This window comes from Hyperolius riggenbachi, chromosome 2 (assembly GCF_040937935.1).
Source record: "Hyperolius riggenbachi isolate aHypRig1 chromosome 2, aHypRig1.pri, whole genome shotgun sequence".
NCBI lineage: Eukaryota > Metazoa > Chordata > Amphibia > Anura > Hyperoliidae > Hyperolius > Hyperolius riggenbachi.
This window is the reverse complement of record NC_090647.1, coordinates 352,264,744-352,288,443: the sequence shown is the minus strand read 5'-3', so window position 1 is coordinate 352,288,443 and position 23,700 is coordinate 352,264,744. Positions and strand designations below refer to the sequence as shown.

General features: G+C 45.6%; 1 long non-coding RNA gene across 1 annotated transcript in view; it reads right to left on the bottom strand.

Moving 5' to 3' along the window:
* The window catches only part of LOC137546784 (uncharacterized), a 57,171-nt gene that overhangs the window by 21,931 nt on the left and 11,540 nt on the right, over positions 1-23,700 (bottom strand). The gene's annotated exons all lie outside the window — the stretch shown is intronic.

Here is a 23,700-nt window from a genome sequence, read left to right as displayed (position 1 = left end):
AGGTAGCGCTCACAATTGAATCGCCATAATTCACATCATTCACAATATATTAAAACCACATTTTCACATATGCAATGACATGCAATATAATAATAGTCTCTATATTGAGGGGTGTCTCCACCAATTGGACTGTACAGATGATGAGATCAAGCCTGTATCTCTTCACAACTCTAGGGGACCTCCACCAGCACCCTTTGTGTGTCACTCACCGCAATTATAAGACCAACAAATGGTCTATATGCGCTTTGGGACCGTTCCCTGGTCGTCCCCCACCTCTCAGGCAGATATAACCTCTGTTTTCCTCCTCAGATTCGGTGTGTATACTCTGTTTGTATCCATATACCTCAATGGAAAAGACTCCACATAGTGTGATAACGTTTAAAAGTATTTATTTTTAAAAAACAGTTGCACTCACATGTCCATAAAAGATTCTGCGCTCAGAGTAATTTATAAACGGGCTCTCTCCCGTATGTTGGCCGGGCTGGCAGGCTCCAGGACCCTACTGTCTCAATGGACCTCCGTTGCGCGCTCGGTGGCCGTTAGACGCCGTTCCCGTCTCGCCTCCACGCTCCGCTCTGCGTGCGTATCCCACTTCCGCATTAAGCTCCGCCCGATCGATTTCGTCACTCAGTGACTCATCAGGGGCTCGGGACCTCTGGTACGGATCACGTATTGTATTTGCCCATATGTCCCGGTTATTACACCGTTAAAATTATGTCCCTATCACAATGTATGGCGACAATATTTTATTTGGAAATAAAGGTGCATTTTTTCCGTTTTGCATCTATCACTATTTACAAGTTTAAAATAAAAAAAATATAGAAGTATTTCATCTTTACATTGATATTTAAAAAGTTTAGACCCTTAGGTAAATATTTACATGTTTTTTGTTTTTTTTTACTGTAATGGGTTTTTTTTTTTATATTAAACATTTTATTTGGGTAGTTTTGGGAGGGTGGGATGTTAACAAGTGGTTTAAAATGTAAATGTGTGTTTGAATTTTATTTTTTTTACTTTTAGTTGTAGTTTTACTTTTTGGCCACAAGATGGCGGCCATGAGTTTCTTTACATGACGTCACTCTAAGCGTAACACACGCTTAGAGCGACGCATGGGGTACGTTACAGCCAGAAAAAGCGAAGCTTCCGAGAGATGCTGTCGCTTTTTCAGCGGGGGAGAGGAATCAGTGATCGGGCACCATAGCCCGATTCACTGATTGCCTGGCTAACGAACCGCGGGCGGGAGCGCGCGTGCAAGGCCGTGGGAGCGCGCGGTAGCGCGCATGGTTCCTGGACGTAGTTTCTACGTCCAGGAACCAAAATAGGTTAAGGACTGCAGTCATAAAACCCCTTAAGGACCAGACCCTTTTTTTTCATTCAGACCACTGCAGCTTTCACTGTTTATTGCTCGTCATACTACCTACCACCTAAATGAATTTTACCTCCTTTTCTTGTCCCTAATACAGCTTTCTTTTGGTGCTATTTGATTGCTGCTGTGATTTTTCGTTTTTATTATATTCATCAAAAAAGACAGCGCTCCCCCTCCTGCAATCATTGGTGGCAGCGGGCAGGCGGCAGTAGCAGCAGCAGCAGTGGCGGCAGGATGAATACATTACCTCCTTCTCGCTGGAGGACTTCCGTTCTCTAAGAGCAACTTCCTGTTTACACAGGAAGTTGCAAGAAGCTCTTAGAGAACAGGAGTCCTCCAGCGAGAAGGCGGTAATGTATTCATCCTGCCGCCACTGGTACTGCCACCAATGATTGCAGAAGGGGGAGCGCTGAGAGGAGAGCCCGAGGTGAGGGAGGGGGGGGGGGAATTTCCCCCCTCTCCACCGATCTGCCACACTCTCCTCTTATGCTGCGACCCCTGTGGTGAAATTTTTTGCAACTTTATCAGATTTTGCAACCGGTTGCACTTATTTATAGGTATAGCTATCAGAAAGTGCAAAATAACCATTGACTTCAACCTATCTGTATCAGAAAATGCAACCCAACCAAAACCTATTCTCACACAGAACCCTCCCCTCTTGCTCAACTAATAACCCCCCCTGGAGAGAACAATCCCCCCTCTTGCTCAACTAATATCCCCCCCAGGGAACAATCCCCCCTCTTGCTCAACTAATAACCCCCCCTGGAGGGAAAAATTCCCCCTCTTGCTCAACTAATAACCCCCCCCCCCCCAGGGAACAATCACCCTTCTTGCTCAATTAATAACCCCCCTCCCCCCCCCCCGGAGGGAACAATCCCCCTTCTAGCTCAATGGGATCTGTGGTTGCAAAAAATTACAGGCGTGTTAACAGAGAGGAGCCACGCCTACGCAGTCATACACTGTCCTCTATGGCAAGATGCAAAATCTGATGGGTTGCAAAATTTTTCATTACACCCCTCCTGCCCCCAAAAGTCCCTGAGCTGGCCCTAGGGGGGCCCAGGCCCCCCCCCCCCCCCCCCGCGATGGCAGGGGTCGCATCCCCTATTGGTACGCCAGTGAGTGAAAGTGTTAAGGTGCAAACAAGCATTATAAATACATTTACAATTATTAGGACAGAGCGTATATGCTACATTTTTTTTGGGGGGGGGGGGGGCTGTTACTAATGTAGCATATACGCTATGTCCTAATACTTGTAAATGTATTTATAATACTTGTTTGCACCTTAACACTTTCACTTTTTGCACTTTCCCTTGAAAAAGCTTCTTTATGAAGTGAAACATGTCAGGTTTTGTGGTGGGGGGTGTGTAAATATTTATCATTATCTTGTGATGACTGTGGACTTTGGATTGTAAGCCTACGAATATGCGTATATTGCAGTCCCAGCATTACTAGCAAGTTATTTGACAATTTCAAAAACGCCAAACAAATCTCAATTATCTTTTTAATGGTTTATCAAAGGTTAAGTTTTATTGCATCACCATCAGGAACATTTTTCTATGTTGTATAATGTGTATAATCAGGTTTCGTGTTGAAATAGCCAGCCATGCCTCAATACTTTGTATCACTGGCTAAATTATAACTACTGCAAAAAACTGCTATTATTGTCTCACTAATAAGCAAGCGAGCCAGCAAACTGGGGCTATATCAATCCAGGAACCCAACACGAATTGTTATATAGCTTACATATTACAATAAACAGAGCTAATTGCCTATTAGCAAAATGTACCTCGCTTTCCTCTTGGATAGTGCCACTCACTTACATACACAATGGCTTGCACATGGCTGCACAGTGCTTACAAGTTATCAGCTGGCCTGTCATGCTGAGGAGTCTAGTACAGTATGTGACCTCACAGCAGCTGCCAGAAAAGCACCACTTATCTAGGTATTTCAAACCTATTGCAGGAGCTTTACTCCTAAACCTGCATCAACTTGGAACAATGTGCATCTCATTGTAGGCAAATGGCAGCTATCCAAGAGATACATTTTCCCTATGAATGATTAGGAAAGACTGGTTTTAAGTCAAACTTTTATGCCAGCTTGAAAATTAATCAATTAAATGCTGCAGCAAAAGCAAATTTGCATTCAATTTTGCATCAATTCAGAATTAGAAGCATATCATCCATCTCCTCAAATAATCACACTGCTGGCACTCTTTGTATGCTCATCAACCCCCGGTTGGAGATCCATGCAGCCTGTCTGTCTATAAACAACATTTGAGATTTTTTTGTTTTTAACAAAAATGTTTGGCTTCACATGGTCCATGTAAATTGGTGTGGCAATACTTAGTCACTTTTGGTATTATTTATACAACCACAGTATATATTTAGAAAAAAAACTGGAATGACTCATAGTAGAACATAATACATTATTCAGGATACATCATTTTACCTTAATTATCCTGGTTTCAACAACAAACACTGCCTATACAGTCATGGCCGAAATTGTTGGCACCCCAGAAATTTTTCTCACAGAAAAGTATTGCAGTAACACTTTTTGCTATACACATGTTTATTTCCTTTGTGTGTATTGAAACAAAACAAAAATGGAGGGGGAAAAAGCTAATTGGATATGTCACACAAAACTCCAAAAAATGGGCTGGACACCCTTTCAAAATTGTGGATAAATAAGATTGTTTTAAGCATGTGTTTTAAGCATGTGATACTCCTTTAAACTCACCTGGGTCAAGAAACAGGTGTGGGCGATTTAAAAATCACACCTGAAAGCAAATAAAAAGGAGAGATGTTCACTTAGTCTTTGCATTGTGTGTCTGTGTGTGCCACGCTAAGCATGACCAACAGAAAGAGGAGAAGAGATCTGTCTGAGGACTTGAGAACCAAAATTGTGGAAAAATATCAACAATCCCAAGGTTACATGTTAATCTTCAGAGATCTAGATTTGCCTCTGTCCACAGTGCACAACATTATGAAGAAGTTTGCAACCCATGGCACTGTAGCTAATCTCCCTGGGCCAGAGCCGGATTAAGGCTAAATGGGGCCCTAAGCAAAGTAACTGATTTGGGCCCCCCCATCATGTCGTAATAGAATCAGAAGATGCAGCTGCACAGCAATATGTCGCACACACCGGGCAGCCGAGCTACTGGTTGCTATGGGCAACAGCACGCTTTCCTCTGTGGGTGCACAATGCAGGGAATAGCAGCGGCAAAATGCAGAGTGAGAAATGAATGGCTGGGACATTTGCACTCAGGGGCTGGGGCACTCCTGTGAAGAGGGCGCCAGATATCACAGCAGCAGCACTTTCCCCCTGCATCTCCAGCCTGGCAATAGCAGAAAGCTCTGGACTCCGCTAAACCGGAAGCCGTTCCCCAGACAGAATTACATAACCACTCCCACCACCGAACAACCAATTTCCTCTCAAACTAGACAGCCACCATGCAGCCTCCATCCCAGTGAATACGATAGTCCAGCAGAGAAGGCAGCCGCAGTGGGGGAGAATGACAGCACCAGATGAATCACATTCACCTATTGCGATCCAAGCAATAGAGGTCCCGTCATCCGGAGCCCATCTGTCTCCTCTAGAGTGCTGCCGCTCTGTTACTACTACTATTACTACTTCCTACTTCATGTCTGATCTGAGAATCAGGAAGTTCAGAGCGAGCGGCTGCACTGTAGAAGAGACAGATGGGTTTCAGATGACGGGATCTCTATTGCTTGGATCATGGATAGGTGAGTGAGCGTTTGCCATCTGCTGCTATCATTCTTGCTGCAGATGTGGTTCTCTGTGGGAAGGGAGTGTGGAGTGGGCAGCGGCAGAGCGCACAGTAGCAGGAGGGGGACCTAGGAGGAGAGCCTGGCTCTGAAGACAATCAGCAGCGCACGGCATCATTTGACAAGACAAGACAAATAACATTTATATCGCGCTTTTCTCCTGGTGGACTCAAAGTGCCAGAGCTGCAGCCACTAGGACGCGCCCTATAGGCAGTAGAAGTGTTAGAGAGACTTGCCTACGGTCTCCTACTGAATAGGTGCTGGCTTACTGAACAGGCAGAGCTGAGATTCGAACCCTGGTCTCCTGTGTCAGCGGCAGAGCCCTTAAAGGGACTCCAAGCAGTGCCTGTGGATATGCCTTTAAGCATACCCACAACTAATTCATTACATCCTCACACCTACCAGCATGATGTTTGTAATTATATCCCCCTGGGTTCCTTATATTTCATTGCATTGTGCTGAATCGAGCTGCCAACTTTGGAGAAAAGTCGTCCTGTGGCCGCGATTTCGATCGCGAAAATATCGAAAACTAAAAGGCATACAGCAGCTGTTTATATATCATTGGAAAGAGGAGAAAGAGAGCTTTAAAATGATATGAATCTTTCCATAGTTACTGCACTGCTCAGAGTCCCTTTAACCATTATACCATCCAGCCACCGCTGACTTTGGAGAAAAGTCGTCCTGTGGCCGCGATTTCAATCGCGAAAATATTGAAAACTAAAAGGCATTGAGCAGCTGTTTATATATCATTGGAAAGAGGAGAAAAAGAGCTTTAAAATGATATGAATCTTTCCATAGTTACTGCACTGCTCAGAGTCCCTTTAACCATTATACCATCCAGCCACCGCTGACTTTGGAGAAAAGTCATCCTGTGGCCGCGATTTCAATCGCGAAAATTTCGAAAACTAAAAGGCATAGAGCAGCCGTTTAGATATCATTGGAAAGAGGAGAAAGAGAGCTTTAAAATGATATGCATCTTTCCATAGTTACTGTACTGCTCAGAGTCCCTTTAACCATTATACCATCCAGCCACCGCTGACAGGATGGCAAGGGCTGGTTTATGTGCTAATGGGGCCCCTTTGACTCTGAATGGGGCCCCAAGCGACTGCTTTTGTTGCCTGGTCGGTAATCCGGCCCTGCCCTGGGCGTGGAAGGAAGAGAAAAATGTATGAAAGGTTGCAACGCAGGATAGTCCGGATGGTGAATATGCAGCCCCAAACAAGTTCCAAAGAAATTCAAGCTGTCCTGCAGGCTCAGCGAGCATCAGTGTCAGCGCAAACTATCTGTCAACATTTAACCACTTGAGGACCCACCCTTTACCCCCCCTTAAGGACCAGCGCTGTTTGTTTGGATCTGTGCTGGGTGGGCTCTGCAGCCCCCAGCAGAGATCCGCGGCCACACAGAGCGATCAGATCGCCCCCCTTTTTTTCCCCCTATGGGGATGATGTGCAGGGGGGGTCTGATCGCTCCTACCTGCAGGCATGTTGCGGGGGGGGCACCTCAAAGCCCCCCTCCGCGGCGATATTCTCCCCCCTCCCTCTCCTACCTGCTCCCCCGGGAGATCTGGGCTGCACAGGACGCTATCCGTCCTGTGCAGCCAGTGACGGGACGTCCCCTGTCACATGGCGGCGATCCCCGGACGCTGATTGGCCGGGGATCGCCGATCTGCCTTACGGCGCTGCTGCGCAGCAGCGCCGTACAAATGTAAACAAAGCGGATTATTTCACGGAGCCCCCCGCCGTGAATTGACAGGAAGCAGCCGCTCGCACGAGCGGCTGCTTCCTGATTAATCAGCCTGCAGCTGGCGACGCAGTACTGCGTCGCTGGTCCTGCAGCTGCCACTTTGCCGACGCACGGTATAAGCGTGCGGTCGGCAAGTGGTTAAATTAAAGTAAATGCTATGGCAGGAGACCCAGGAGGACCCCAATGCTGACACAGAGACATAAAAACATCAAGACTTCAGTTTGCTAAAATGTACTTGGGTAAGCCAAAATCCTTCTGGGAAAACATCATCTTGTGGACAGATGAGAACAAGATACAGTACTTTTTTCCCCTTTTTGTACATCATTCTACTGTTTACCAAAAATGGAATGAGGCCTACAAAGAAAAGAACACAGTACCTACAGTGAAATATGGTGGAGGTTGAAAGATGTTTGGGGTTGCTTTGCTGCCTCTGGTACTGGGTGCCTTGAATGTGTGCAAGGCATCTTGAATTAGATTATTACCATTATTATTGGGTCGCACTGTAGAGCCCAGTGTCAGAAAGCTGGATTTGTGTCCGAGAGCTTAGGTCTTCCAGCAGGACAATGACCCCAAACATACGTCAAAACACATCCAGAAATGGATGGCAACAAAGCGCTGGAGAGTTCTGAAGTGGCCAGCAATGAGTCCACATCTAAATCCCATTGAACACCTGTGGAGAGATCTTAAAATTGCTGTTAAGAAAAGGCCCCCTATAATAAGGGCTGGTTCACACGGGCGTCTGCTGAGCTTTTGCTTGGCATTGCGTTCAAACGCCAGCGTTTAAAAGCTAGCTTTTGAAGGCTTTTGAAAAGCGTTCAAGGCTAGCAGTTCTGGTCTCTGCTATTGTTTCCTCGCGTTTACCGCCTCTGAAAGCAGCATGTTGCTTTTGAGACTAGACGCAACGCTGGGATCTACTGCCAGGCTTTCATGAAAGCCTGCAAAAGCCAGCTCTAAACGCTCCCATTCACTTGCATGGGATGGCAGTAGATCCCAAAAAACGCTGCGTCTGAAACGCTGCGTTAAACGCCACAAAAACGCCCGTCTGAACTAGCCCTAAGAGATGTGGAGCAGTTTTCAAAGGAAAAGTGATCCAAAATTCCAGGTGAGATGTGCAAGAAGCTCATTGATGGTTATAGGAATCGACTGATTTCAGTTATTTTTCTCCAAAGGGTGTGCAGCCATATATTAACCACTTCGCGTCCCTGGTCATTTTCACAGTTTAGCTCAGTTCTGATTACTTTGGCAATAACTTCATCAATAACTATAACAACTAATGGATTTGTATATTGTTTTTTTCAGGACAAATTGGGCTTTTTGTGGCTTATAGTTTTCAGTAATTACCTTATTTTCTATGCATTTTAAAATGAAAATAGGGAAAAAAGTGAAAAAATACACAATTTATCCACTTTCATACATTATAGCTGTAATGTAAACATTTCTATTGTACATTTAACCACTTTATCACCACAGGTGCATGTATCTACGCCCCTTTAAATACCCTTTGACCACCAGGGGCGTGGATACACGCAGCTACCGCCGCTGTTCGCGCTCCCGCTCGCTCGTTCGTGCGCTTCCGAGCTCATGCACGCCACCTAGCAAGGAATTGAAAAGCGCTACTTAAAAACAGATGAGTGCCTGCCTGCAAAAGAGTGCAAGCCCCACTTATGGGATAAAATGCACACTGAGCATACACGTGACCTGTCTACCACTGAAGGATGTTGGTTTCCTGTAACAGCTTGCATGCAACTTGTTAAGTACTCGTCCCTCCCTCTGCGAAGAAGTCAATCCTCCATGGGAGGGGACCTAACACTAACTAAATCCTACCTATGCATATGCATAGCCTGGGCACGCTACCAAGTAAAATTGAAAATTGCGCAAAAAGTGGGATCAGCGCATCACCAGGCCGCCTCCGAATGGCCTCCGATCAGAGATGCGCTGAGCCCCCCCAGAGACTGCAAACGCACCTTGAACCCAAACAGAGGCTCTGCATATACACCAAAAGCAAAGCTGTTAAGTGGGAGCGGCTGACCAAAAATGAATGAAATTAGTACACAGCAAGGAAATGAACAGCGCTACTTAAAAACAGATGAGTGCCTACCTGCAAAAGAGTGCAAGCCCCACTTATGTGATAAAATGAACACTGAGCATACACATGACCTGTCTACCACTGGAGGATGTTGGTTTCCTGTAACAGCTTGCATGCAACTTGTTAAAGCCAATGGGTACCGTTTCAAAAAAGAAAAAGTCAGATACTCACCTAAGGAGAGGGAAGGCTCGGTCCTAATGAGCCTTCCCTCTCCTCTCCCGGTGCCCTCGGTGCTGCGCTGGCTCCCCCGTTCGCGTCCGCCGCCGCAGGGTCTTCGGAGGTCTTCAGGAGCACTCGGGCTTCCGAAGACGGGCCGCTCCATACTACGTACGCGCGAGCGCGTCATAGAGATCGCTCGCGCATGCGTAGTATGGAGCGGCCCCGTCCTCGGGAGTGCTCCCGAAGGCTTCCGAAAGCTCCCTTCGGCATGCGGAAGTGGCAGTATTTGACCGAACTGGTCGAATACTGCCACGGGGGATCCTGCGCGGGACCGGGCACCGGGAGAGGAGAGGGAAGGCTCATTAGGACCGAGCCTTCCCTCTCCTTAGGTGAGTATCTGACTTTTTCTTTTTGGAAACGGTAAACATTCACTTTAAGTACACGTCCCTCCCACTGCGAAGAAGTCAATCCTCCATGGGAGGGGACCTAGCACTAACTAAATCCTACCTATGCATATGCATAGCCTGGGCGCGCTACCAAGTACGCCACCGCCTGCTCGCCCGGAGATCAATGAACGGGAAAAACCATTCCCGTTCGTTGATCTCAGCCCCCCAGCAATGATCGACTGCTTCTATGAGAAGCAGCGCGATCATTGTGAAAAAAAGTTTCCCAGCCTCCCTGAACTTCCTGCAAGCGTACTTCCTACGCTTGCAGGATGCATTTACAAAAAATTACTGTGGCCATCTTGTGGCCAAATAGTAAAACTACAGTCATAAGCATTTTTCATATACAAATACATTATTTTACATTATAAATTAACTCATTAACTCCCACACTCCCCAATTGCTATTTTTTTTTTTTTTGTAATAAAAAAAAAATTACAATAAAAAAAAAAACATAAATAGTTACCTTAGGGACTGAACTCTCAAAATATTTATATCAAGAGGGTATAACACTGTTACTTTATACACTATGGGCTTGTAATTAGGGATGGACGCAAAACTGAAAAAAATGCACCTTTATTTGCAAATAAAATATTGGCGCCAAACATTGTGATAGGGACATAATTTAAACGGTGTAATAACCGGGACAAATGGGCAAATAAATGTCATGGATTTTAATTACAGTAGCATGCATTATTTAAAAACTATAATGGCCAAAAACTTTTTTTTCCCACATTTTTTCCTATTTTCACATTAAAACACATTTAGAATAAAATAATTCTTGGCATAATGTCCCACCTAAAGAAAGCCTAATTGGTGGCAAAAAAAAACCAAGATATACTTAATTTCATTGCGATAAGTAATGATAAAGTTATAGACGAATAAATGGAAGGAGCGCTGAAAGGTGAAAATTGCTCTGGTGCTCTAGGGGTAAAACCCCTCAGTTGTGAAGTGGTCACACATTTTAATTGTCTATCTCTCCTGTTTATTTAACCACTTCCCGACCGCCTAACGCACAGGGGCGGCCGGGAAGTGGAGCCCGCAAGGACCAGCTTACCCACAGAGGCGGCGGTCCTTGTAAGGGCATGGGCGGAGCGATCGCGTCATCCGTGACGCGATCCTCCGCCGGCGCCTGTCTCCGCTCACCCGCCGCAACATCCCGCCGGCCATACGGAAGCGCCGGCAGGATGTTAACCCCGCGATCGCCGCATACAAAGTGTATAATACACTTTGTAATGTTTACAAAGTGTATTATACAGGCTGCCTCCTGCCCTGGTGGTCCCAATGTCCGAGGGACCACCAGGGCAGGCTGCAGCCACCCTATGTCGCACCCAAGCACACTGATTTCTCCCCTCCCCTGCCCCAGATCGCCCACAGCACCCCTCAGACCCCCCCCTGCCCACCCCCCAGACCCTTGTTTGCACCCAATCACCCCCCTAATCACCCATCAATCACTCCCTGTCACTATCTGTAAACGCTATTTTTTTTATCCCCCCCCCTGCCCCCTCCTGATCACCCTCCCACCCCTCAGATTCTCCCCAGACCCCCCCCCCCCTGTGTACTGTATTCAACTATCCCCCCTGATCACCTGTCAATCACCTGTCAATCACCCATCAATCACCCATCAATCACCCCCTGTCACTGCCACCCATCAATCAGCCCCTAACCTGCCCCTTGCGGGCAATCTGATCACCCACCCACACCAATAGATCGCCCGCAGATCCGACATCAGATCACCACCCAAACGCAGTGTTTACATCTATTCTCTCCTCTAAACACCCACTAATTACCCATCAATCACCCATCAATCACCCCCTATCACCACCTGTCACTGTTACCCATCAGATCAGACCCTAATCTGCCCCTTGCGGGCACCCAATCACCCGCCTACACGCTCAGATTGCCCTCAGACCCCCCTTATCAATTCGCCAGTGCAATATTTACATCTGTGCTTCCCTGTAATAACCCACTGATCACCTGTCAATCACCTGTCAATCACCCATCAATCACCCCCTGTCACTGCCACCCATCAATCACCCCCTGGCACTGCCACCCATCAATCAGCCCCTAACCTGCCCCTTGCGGGCAATCTGATCACCCACCCACACCAATAGTTCGCCCGCAGATCTGATGTCAGATCACCTCCCAAGTGCAGTGTTTATATCTGTTCTCTACCCTAAATCTCTCTGTAAATGGACAATTGTGTGTAAAAAAAATCAAACAATTGTCATTTACAGAGATATTTCTCCCACCCAGCATGGGTATGTGTAAAAATACACCCCAAAACACATTATACTACTTCTACAGAGTACGGCGGTACCACATATGTGGCACTTTTTTACACCCTAAGTACGCTAAGGGGCCCAAAGTCCAATGAGTACCTTTAGGATTTCACAGGTCATTTTGCGACATTTGGTTTCAAGACTACTCCTCACGGTTTAGGGCCCCTAAAATGCCAGGGCAGTATAGGAACCCCACAAATGACCCCATTCTAGAAAGAAGACACCCAAACGTATTCCGTTAGGAGTATGGTGAGTTCATAGAAGATTTTATTTTTTGTCACAAGTTAGCGGAAATTGATTTTTATTGGTTTTTTTCACAAAGTGTCATTTTCCGCTAACTTGTGACAAAAAATAAAATCTTCTATGAACTCACCGTACTACTAACGGAATACCTTGGGGTGTCTTCTTTCTAAAATGGGGTCATTTGTGGGGTTCCTATACTGTCCTGGCATTTTAGGGGCCCTAAACCGTGAGGAGTAGTCTTGAAACAAAATTTCTCAAAATGACCTGTGAAATCCTAAAGGTACTCATTGGACTTTGGGCCCCTTAGCGCAGTTAGGGTGCAAAAAAGTGCCACACATGTGGTATTGCAGTACTCAGGAGAAGTAGTATAATGTGTTTTGGGGTGTATTTTTACACATACCCATGCTGAGTGGGAGAAAGATCTCTGTAAATGGACAATTGTGTGTAAAAAAATTAAAAGATTGTCATTTACAGAGATATTTCTCCCACCCAGCATCGGTATGTGTAAAAATACACCCCAAAACACATTATACTACTTCTCCTGAGTACGGCAATACCACATGCGTGGCACTTTTTTGCAACCTAACTGCGCTAAGGGGCCCAAAGTCCAATGATCACCTTTAGGCTTTACAGGGGTGCTTACAAATTAGCACCCCCCAAAATGCGAGGACAGTAAACACACCCCACAAATGACCCCATTTTGGAAAGTAGACACTTCAAGGTATTCAGAGAGGGGCATGGTGAGTCCGTGGCAGATTTCATTTTTTTTGTCGCAAGTTAGAAGAAATGGAAACTTTTTTTTTTTTGTCACAAAGTGTCATTTTCCGCTTACTTGTGACAAAAATTAATATCTTCTATGAACTCACTATGCCTCTCAGTGAATACTTTGGGATGTCTTCTTTCCAAAATGGGGTCATTTGGGGGGTATTTATACTATCCTGGAATTCTAGCCCCTCATGAAACATGTCAGGTGGTCAGAAAAGTCATAGATGCTTGAAAATGGGAAAATTCACTTTTTGCACCATAGTTAGTAAACGCTATAACTTTTACCCAAACCAATAAATATACACTGAATGGTTTTTTTTTAATCAAAAACATGTTTGTCCACATTTTTCGCGCTGCATGTATACAGAAATTTTACTTTATTTGAAAAATGTCAGCACAGAAAGTTAAAAAAATCATTTTTTTGCCAAAATTCATGTCTTTTTTGATGAATATAATAAAAAGTAAAGATCGCAGGAGCAATCAAATAGCACCAAAAGAAAGCTTTATTAGTGACAAGAAAAGGAGCCAAAATTCATTTAGGTGGTAGGTTGTATAAGCGAGCAATAAACCGTGAAAGCTGCAGTGGTCTGAATGGAAAAAAAGTGGCCGGTCCTTAAGGGGGGTAAAGCCCACGGTCCTCAAGTGGTTAAACAGTTCTTTTGTTTTGATAATGTATTAGTAACACATTGTATACACTACCTAAAGGTGGCCATACACTCTTTAGATTAGCAGCAGATAGAACATCAGATAGATTTCTGATCTATCTGATGTGTTTAGGATTTTTTTTTACTAGAAACAGATTTCCAATAGATTTCAGTATGAAATCTATTGAAAATCGATATGATAGCATTTTTTTGCCATCAGATTTCCATTAGGTCCAATGCAAAATGATAAGCAATCTCAACAGATCGACCTAGATTTTCCAGCATGTCAGATTGATTGAAATCAATCGATTTGTGATCGATATCGATCGATCTGCCACTAATCGGTTCATTGTATGGGACCCTTAACCTCCCTGGCAGTCTATTAAAACCGCCAGGGGGCAGCGCAGCACTTTAATTTATTATTTTTATTTTTAAATCATGTAGCTAGCCTAGCGCTAGCTACATGATAGCCGTTGTGCAGCGGCATCCCCCCACCCCTTCCGATCTCCTCCGGCGATCAAAGCAAACAGGAAATCCCGTTCAGAATGGCGACGATCGGGATGAGGGAGTCCCGATCCACCCCTCAGCGCTGCCTGCCACTGATTGACCAGGCTGCACACGGGGTCTGGGAGGGGGGCCCCTCTAACGCGGCGGGTAGCGCGCGAATCGGCGGCGATCGAGTTATGCACGCAACAAAAAACAATTTGTGCAAATCAGCCCACCAGGGCCTGAGCAACCCTCTGCAGCGGCTTTAGCCCGTGCTCAGCATGGGCTTACCGCCAGGGAGGATAATTGTTGCACTTGTCTGCTCCTAAAATGTTTATTTTTTCACTTGTTAAAGAGAGTCTGAAGCGAGAATAGATCTCGCTTCAGACCTCATAGCTAGCAGGGGCATGCGTGCCCCTGCTAAAACGCTGCTATAGCGCGGCTTAACGGGGGTCCCTGTCCCCCCAAACCCCCTCCGTGCAGCGGGGGAGCGCTTCCTGGTTGGGGCAGGGCTAACCGCCGCAGCCCTGCCCCATGCGCGTCTGTCAGACGCGTATCTCCGCCTCTCCCCCGCCCCTCTCAGTCTTCCTTCACTGAGAGGGGCGGGGGAGAGGCGGCGATGCGCGTCTGATAGACGCGCTGGGAGGCAGGGCTGCAGCCGTTAGCCCTGCCTCCAGGAAGAGTTTTCCCTACGACCATTTTACGACCAACTTTTGCGGGGGGTGGGTTGGGGGTGAAGGGACCCCCGTTAAGCCGCGGGATAGCTGCGTTTTAGCAGGGGCACACGTGCCCCTGCTATATATAAGACCTGAAGCGAGATTTAGTCTCGCTTCAGTGTCTCTTTAATTCATTAGGCTTGCCATTGAATTCCCTAGGGGTAGGAGAGTGTTTTGCTTTCATTATGTTACAACTGTATAGCATTTTTATCAGTTCAGAGATAACTAAGCAGTGTTATCTAGGATTTTGTAGGGAAGAGAGTGCAGCTTCAACTGGTTAAGTTAAAGGGGCCCATACACTGGTCGATTTCCATCCATCCATCCATCCATCCATCCATCCATCCATCCATCGATTCTATAGAATTTATTTAACCACACCCTCCCAATGATGAGTAGCCTAGGCTATGTCATGGAGCTTTCTCCCTCAGAGTACTTTGGAAGATCATGTGTTGTTCCTGCTCATGTCACAGAGAGGAAAAACATTCCATAGTGATTCTCCTTGCCAGCTGTGACGCATTAAACTAACTTTAGTTATGCCCGACTTAAACAATATTTTATTTCATAATTAAATCCCAGACTTCTTAATTATGCACTAAATAATAATACCTAGATTATATAATACAGCAGGATACAAAAATTGCTTCTACATCCTAAAGTAAAATAGCCCTAAATGGATGTACATACGAGAAAGAGCAGTGAAGTCCATTTGGTTGAAGAAGATGTTTATCAGTTACTTCCAATAAGAAATGAAGTCGATTTGGAGAGATTCTGCAGCATGTCTACAGTTCCTAATACCATGTGGAAGTACTTAAGAAGTGAAGGGATACCTTCCTGCAAATAGGAGTTTATCATGAATGATGGCTTAAAAAGAGTTTGCAGAAGCAATGCGTGACAAGGTTACCGAGTGTTCTGTCAAGGAGAGACTGTAGGCTAAATAAATCACTTCTTTCTGTGTCTGTGAAAAGGAAGGGTAGGATGTCACACTACAAATGTCTTGCCAATATGCTTGGATAAAACCAGTCCGCATAGTCTGTGAACTTTCCAAGCCGTAGTGAAAGCTAGCACCGTCTATGTAGTACTACCCCTGTATTACGTAAGCAATGTTTTGGAGTAACAAAAACTTTATTTTTCTTTTCAAAGTTTTTTTCAAAGATATAAAATTGCAAACAAGCAACTAATGCATATGTTATAGACAGTATCAAAGAATGGTGGCATGTTAACATGTCAGTGCTGTGTGACTACAGAAATATTTTTGCCCATTGCAGTGAATTTCATACAGTATGTATACAGTAGTTGTTGACTTTCTGCATATATTAAGCAGTTATGCATAATGAAATAAACATATATAAATATGGCTGTAGAGCGAGGATAAGCACACCTTTAGACCTTTTCCCTACATTAACTTGGAATTTATATCTCAAAATCCATTGCAAAGTGGAAACTAATGAGACAGTGATGTCCTCTTGGAGATACCAAGTATGAAAAAAGAGAGCAAGTAGCATAGTTGAAAGCAAAACAGGGAAGGGGTAGTAAGGCAAAGGAGGATTTCCTTCGACTCTCTAACCAAACAGCTCCTTTTTCAAATCTGTTCAATACATTCATTAATGTTACCCTAAGGCATTTACCTTGTTGTTTTAATATCTGCCTATATGGTCACAGTTTCATAGGGCGAGCTAACGAACACAAGACATGTTACTGGGTATTCTCCATTTCTATACCTAAACTATCTAAGCATCTCCATTCCCATCAAAAACAGTGAGCAGTGTGCACCAGAAAACTCTGCCCAATTGCTCAAGCCTCCCAGAGTGTGATAGACAAAACAAACTATTTAAAGGGCTAGTGCACACCAAAAATTGCTAGGCCTCATTGCAAACGATTAGCGATTTGCAGTAGTGATTCTGGGCATGTACCTAGCAATTTCCTATTTATCACTCTGGAAGTGAACAGCTTTGTGCAAAAAAACTTTTTGAAAAATCACTCTGTTCAGCACTTTATAGAGCAATTTTTCACTCTTCATATACTATACATTGAAGCGTAATCTTCTCCAAAATGCTGCAATACCCGTGTTTGGGGAAAAAATCACATCGTTCTGGTGTGATCATTCCCATACAATCACATCAGCCAAGCACTTTTTGAAGCGCTAGCGATCTTAAAAGCGATCCAAAGCTTTCTTTGTGTGCACCAGCCCTTAGATGGTTTGACATTAGTGGATTTAGTATGCAAGTCGGTTAAAAGATCCCCTCCTGATAAATAACTATAGTTTCAAAGAAATTGATCTAATGTGTGTCCATATGTATAGTCCAACTTATCACCAGACACACTCTTTGTCCTAGTGCACACCGGAGCGTTTCCGCTGCAGTTTGCGATCTGCTTGCGGGTGCGAATCCGCTAGGGTAATGTATTTCAATGGGCTGGTGCACACCAGAGCAGGAGGCGTTTTGCAGAAACGCATACTCCCGGGCTGCTGCAGATTTTGGATTGCGGATGCGTTTCTGCCTCAATGTTAAGTATAGGAAAACCGCAAACCGCTCTGAAAAACGGCACTTCAGAGCGGTTTGCCAGGCGTTTTTTGTTACAGTAGCTGTTAAGTAACAGCTTTACTGTAACAATACATGAAATCTACTATACCAAAACCGCTACACAAAACCGCAAAACGCTAGCTGAAACGCTGCAGAAAAATAAGAAAAAGCGTTTCAAAATCTGCTAGCATTTTGCGGATCTGCTAGCGGTTTTTGGTGTGCACTAGGCCTTTGACAGGATTCAGTGACATCAACCCTGGGAATCTGGCAATCAGCAGTCACAGGTAATATTTTGCTTCCCAAGTCTCTCGTGTCTTCCTGGTCTGTGGGACATGATGCGGGGAACATAGATGACAGAAACAATGTATAAAAATAGGGTATGCACACCCAACAATAGCAAAAAGCAATAGATCTGGGTGCTAGGTACAATAAATAGGGCTAATAGCCCCGCAAACATGTAAGAAAATCAAGTACACCTGCACACCAAAATTGATTTATGTCCAGGCTGGGCTCATTAGCGATCAGGTTCAGTATAAATAAGCTGTATATGCGATCATTTAGCTGCAGCACTCCGTGGGAATTCACCTAACCCTCTTACGAAGGATTTCATCCGAAACGGCGCTGTCAGGGTAATGGACTTTAGACACTCTATTACAACTTCTGTGGCATCCCTTGCTTCCACTTTGCATAAGTCTCCTCCAATGGGATCTACTATTGCTGCGTTTACAGAGACTGTTTGGTCTATACCATAGCTTCCTCTTTTATAGCATTTTGTGGTCCTAGTTTATACTGGACTTGCTGCTGCTCGCTATCATTTGCTTGAAGTTATACAGTGGCTTGCAAAAGTATTCGGCCCCCTTGAAGTTTTCCAGAGTCACCATGGGCCTCTTGACTGCATTTCTGATCAGCGCTCTCATTGTTCGGCCTGTGAGTTTAGGTGGACAGCCTCGTCTTGGTAGGTTTACAGTTGTGCCATACTCCTTCCATCTCAGAATGATCACTTGAACAGTGCTCCGTGGGATGTCCAAGGCTTTGGAAATCTTTTTGTAGCCTATGCCTGCTTTAAATTCCTCAATAACTTTATCCCTGACCTGTCTGGTGTGTTCTTTGGACTTCATGGTGTTGTTGCTCCCAGTATTCTCTTGGATAACCTCTGAGGCCGTCACAGAGCAGCTGTATTTGTACTGACATTAGATTACACACAGGTGCACTCTATTTAGTCATTAGCACTCATCAGGCAATGCCTATGGGCAACTGACTGCACTCAGACCAAAGGGGGCTGAATAATTACGCACACCCCACTTTGCAGTTACTGATTTGTAAAAAATGTTTGGAATCATGTATGATTTTTGTTCCACTTCTCACATGTACACCACTTTGTAATTCCAATAAAATGGATTCATGTTTGTGGCAGTAATGTGACAAAATGTGGAAAACTTCAAGGGGGCCGAATACTTTTGCAAGCCACTGTATATTGTTATGGTATACCATAAATATAGAGTGTCTTTATTGGATGTTATTTGCCTCAGCTTGTACTATACTGTGATTAATGTGATTCTGTTACACTTTTTGTATTCATATTTAATACAATTATCTTTGCATAAATCAATTTTGGTGTGCAGGTGTACTTGATTTTCGAACATAGATGACAGCACATGAATCTAATCACTGTCATGGTAAATTATTCTTTATTCAATTTTGCATTTTAATGTGAAATTAAGTGATTGCAAAAAGCGAGTAACAATCATTCATCACCAATTGGGTTCCCAATTTGGAGTGGCAGCTTCAATGAGCATCAGGCTGGATCTCAACAAGGAACTTTAAGATAATGCCACCTTTTTTGCTCTTGTAAATCATGCTTCTCCTGTATCTGTTCAGAGATACTGTCGCATATATCATTTTCATCTGCTTTTTTTCTAAGAGTGAGGCACAGCGAACTTAGGTGGGTTTCTCTTCCTCATCTTCTATAATTAATAGTCTAGGCTGCTATAAATGGAAAAGTAGAGCTGCTAGTTACCTGCTCAGGGGCGTAGCAATAGGGGGTGCAGAGGTAGCCACCGCATCGGGGCCCTTGGGCCAGAGGGGCTCCAAAGGGCCCTCCCTCAACTACAGTGTTAGCTCTTTATTGGTCCTGTGCTGATAATAATCACTTCTATAGATACTTTGAATAGTGGTGATCATTAACAAACAGTTCCCCACCCCCTTCTTGCACCTCTGACACTGTAGTTGCCATTGGCAGGTTTTGGTGCACCGAATCAAATGTTATGTATCAAGTGCATGGGGGGGCCCATTGTAAAACTTGCATCGGGGCCCACATCTCCTTAGCTACGCCACTGTACCTGCTGTCATTTTATGTGTGGAAGCTGGCAGATAAAGATCAACTGTGTGTAGTGAAGCTGATTCTACTACCCCACCTTCTCCAACTATTCCAACAGGTGTGCAGCAGGTGTTTTACAGACTAGATAACATTGGGCTTTGTAAATCATATCCTGTCATGAAATCATGTGATGATATTAGTCATGCCTGGTCCTGAATTTTGTACTGCGTTCAGGAAAGAGAAAATAGACAAATGGCCAAATGTTTAAGCTTGAAAGGTTCTCTTTCGACATGGAACTAGAGAGATGAAACCCTGCTCTCCTCCCATTGAATGGAGTACATTTATCAGAAGGCAGCCTTAGCATTTTTAATACAAGTCTAAAAACTATGATTGAGCAAGCTAGGAGAATGAACACTTTACTCATATCTCACCTGATAAAGGTATTATCTCTACTGATAGTGGGTTGTGTCATAGAAACATGATGGTGAATCACTGTGAACGGCTTAGGAAGGGCCTTGTGAGAAAACACGGAAAAGCCGCCGCCAATACTCAGAGTGAGGCGGCTGATTCCGCTTTTGACATGGCAGTTGAGGCGCATTCGGAGCGCGGAGAAACCGCCGCATGATCTAACTACAGGGCGGCGGATTCCGCATCCAATGCGGCTAGTTACTCGCATAGGCCTGCTTCTCTCAGAAAGGCGGAATGCGGAGGAAACGCCGCACGCTCAGACAGCGTGGCGGCGGATTCCGCATCCAATACAGTAGCAACATTACAACACATGACTGGTGTGGCTGGGACTGATAGTCCACACTGGTTTAGGAGGACGCGCGCACGCAGAGAGGCAGGGCCTTTATGGCAGTCAGAGGAGGGTCAGCTGACCAGGCCGGTCAGCTGACAATTGCAGCAACTTTCATTGGTCCAGCACTTAGGGGAGGCGCTGGAGAGCGCTGGTGTATATATACTGGGTGCTGGTCATTTCTCTGGCGTCTGGCTTTGCGATCACTACGTGGTAGCACTCAGACCTTGTCAGTATCTGTGTTTATTAGTCAGTTTCCAAAGGTGTTGATGATCACGGAACTCACACCTTAGCCTAGGAATTCTGTTACTATCTGTATTGTTATCTAGACTAGTTTCCAAGGTGTTGACGGCCACGGATCTCACACCTTAGTCTAGGAATAATTCTGTACCATCTGTATTATTTGTATGATCTAGTTAGTCCTGGAGTGTGAGAATCTTGGAGCTCACACTCAAGCTTAGACATTGTTGATTATCTGTTATGACTTTCTGCATTCCTGACCATTCTCCTGATCTCTGATTTTGTACCTTGTATTTCTGATTCTCTGTTGCCGATACCTGGCTAGTCTCTGGATTCTGTATCTGCCTACTGTCTCTGTACTTTATCTGTCCGTGTGTTTACGACCTGGCTTGTCCGACCTCGAGAACTATCTCCCCTGTTAGGAGATAGTTCACAGATCTGTCAGCAGGGCCGGCCCTAGACTTTTTGCCGCCTGAGGCAAATTTTTAAAAAATTGCCACCGCCGCCCCTCCCCCCCCCCCTCGGGGGGGGGGGGGCGCGCTCTGGGGGGCCGCCGAGCTGGAGGGGTAGCTGGCAGGACGGGGGTATTGGGCCAGCGGCGGGGAGGGGGGTCGGACCCCCCCTCCCTCGCCTGGGTCCCCCGTCCTCCGCTCCCCTCCAGCCTAAATAGACGCAGCCGTATGTGTAAGAGGCACGGGCGGGGAGGACACTCACCTCTTCCCAGCATGCGCTCCACTGACATCACTTCCTGCAGCGTTGCAGGAAGTGATGTCAGTGGAGCGCACGCTGGAGCGAGGAAGAGGTGAGTGTCCTCCCCGCCCGTGCCTCTTACACATATGGCTGCGTCTATTTAGGCTGGAGGGGAGTGGAGGACGGGGGACCCAGGCGAGGGAGGGGGGGGTCCGACCCCCCTCCCCGCCGCTGGCCCAATACCCCCGTCCTGCCAGCTACCCCTCCAGCTCGGCGGGCCGGCTCCCCACACCCACGGATGGACGGGTGCCGCCCCTGGAAATTTGCCGCCTGAGGCAAAAATTTCACCCCGCCTCATGAGCGGGCCGGCCCTGTCTGTCAGTGACACTCCTCCACTGGTGTCACTCACGTTCTGTCCTTCCCACTGTCTCAGCCTGGCTCCGCCCCTTGGGGAGCAGCAGGCTTGTGGAAGGAAGCTAACCCGTCACAGTAGATCCTACTGTCTTGCTCCCATTCCCTGGGTGCTTTCCTCAGAGTATTACTGTTGCACCAAACACTCTCATCTCAGGTGTCCAGAGGTTAGTAGATATATCTGATTATCGGTGATACTGCAGATCATCAATAATCGGGTATATTCTGCATTCTCGGTGATACTGCAGATCACCGATAATCAGACCCTCTCTGTGTTACACCGATCGTTACAGGCCTGTCTGAGAATCAAAACTACGCCTTTTGGGAAGAACGGCGGAGGGTGCACTGAGGAGACCTGGCTGATGGAATGCATTTAGTGGAGGCAAAGGTGGGTGAAGCCAGCGGTCAAGAGACACTGAAGTGAAAAAAAAATTATGATATGATTTGTATGTGTAGTATAGCTAAGAAATAAAACAGTAGGAGCATAGACATAACTCTAATATTGTTTCCAGTACAGGAAGAGTTAAAGTGAATGGAAACCGCATTTAAAAAAATGAGACAGATACTTACCCAAGGAGAGGGAAGGCTCTGGGTCCTATAGAGCCTTCCCGCTCCTCTCCTGGTCCCCTCGTTCCAGTGCTGGCTCGCCCGGTAGCAGTATTTGACTAATTTAATCAAATACTGCTTTACCCGGCCGAAGGAGACTTTAGAAGTCTTCAGGGAACCCAAGTGCTCCTGAAGAAGGGCGGCCCTGTACTGCACCTGCGCAAGCACGCTCTCTTGCATGCACACTCCTGTGCAGACTAGGAATACTGTGTATTATCTGTGTTATTATTCAGACTAGTTCCAGGGTGTTGATGACTACGGAGCTCACACCCAAGACTAGGAATTAGATTAACCATCCTGTTATACTCTAGACTAGTTCCAGGGTGTTGATGATCAAGGAGCTCACACCTATACACTAGACATTGTTATTTGTTATGACCTACTGCTTTCCTGACCTCTCTTCTGATTTCTGATTTGGTACTTCGCTATATCTGATACTCCGTTGCCAAACCTTGCTTGCCTTAGGATTCCGAGTCTGTCTCCTTCCTCTGTACCTAATCTGTCTGTCTGTTGCCGACCTGGCTTGTCTGACCTCGAGAACTATCTCCTCTGTTTAGAGATAGTTCACAGATCTGTCAGTGACACTCCACCATTGGTGTCACTCACACTCTGGTCCTTCCCATTCTCAGCCTGACTCCTCCCCTTGGAGAGCCTCAGGCTTTTGGAAGGATCCTGTTCTTTGGGCAGTGTCTCTACTGCCTTGCACCCTCTATACGGGTGCTCTCCTCAAAGTATTACTGTTGCACCAAACACTCATATTACTCAGGTGTCCAGAGGTTAGAGATATATCTGATTATCGGTGATACTGCAGATCATCAATAATCGGGTATATATCTGTATTCTCTGTGATACTGCAGATCACCGATAATCAGATCCTCTCTGTGTTACACCGATCGTTACAGAACGGCAGACCAAACCCAAATGGACGCACTGTATAGCCATGTTGAAGTCCTGACCACCGCGGTAAACCAACTTTCCGCGGCAGTTTTGAACCAACAGACCCAGATATGTCAGATATTTGGGGCTATTCAGGAACTTCAATCAGTGCGATCTCCTCTTAGCACAGACATACGTATGCCTGTACCTGAAAAATTTTCCGGTCACAGATCTGACTTCCGAAATTTTAGGAGTAGAGTGTTATCATTCTTTGAGTTGAGACCTAATTCTTCAGGAACTATGGCCCAAAGGGTTACATTTATTAAAACTTTGTTATCAGGTGATTCTCAGACCTGGGCGTACAGTCTGCCTGACGGAGACTTGGCCCTAACCTCTGTAGAGGAATTTTTTAAAGCCATGGCTATAATTTACGATGATCTAGACATTGCCTCGACTTCTGAGCGGAAGCTCAAACGGTTACGTCAAGGCAAGAGTCCGGTGGAAGATTATGCTGCTGAATTTAGGAA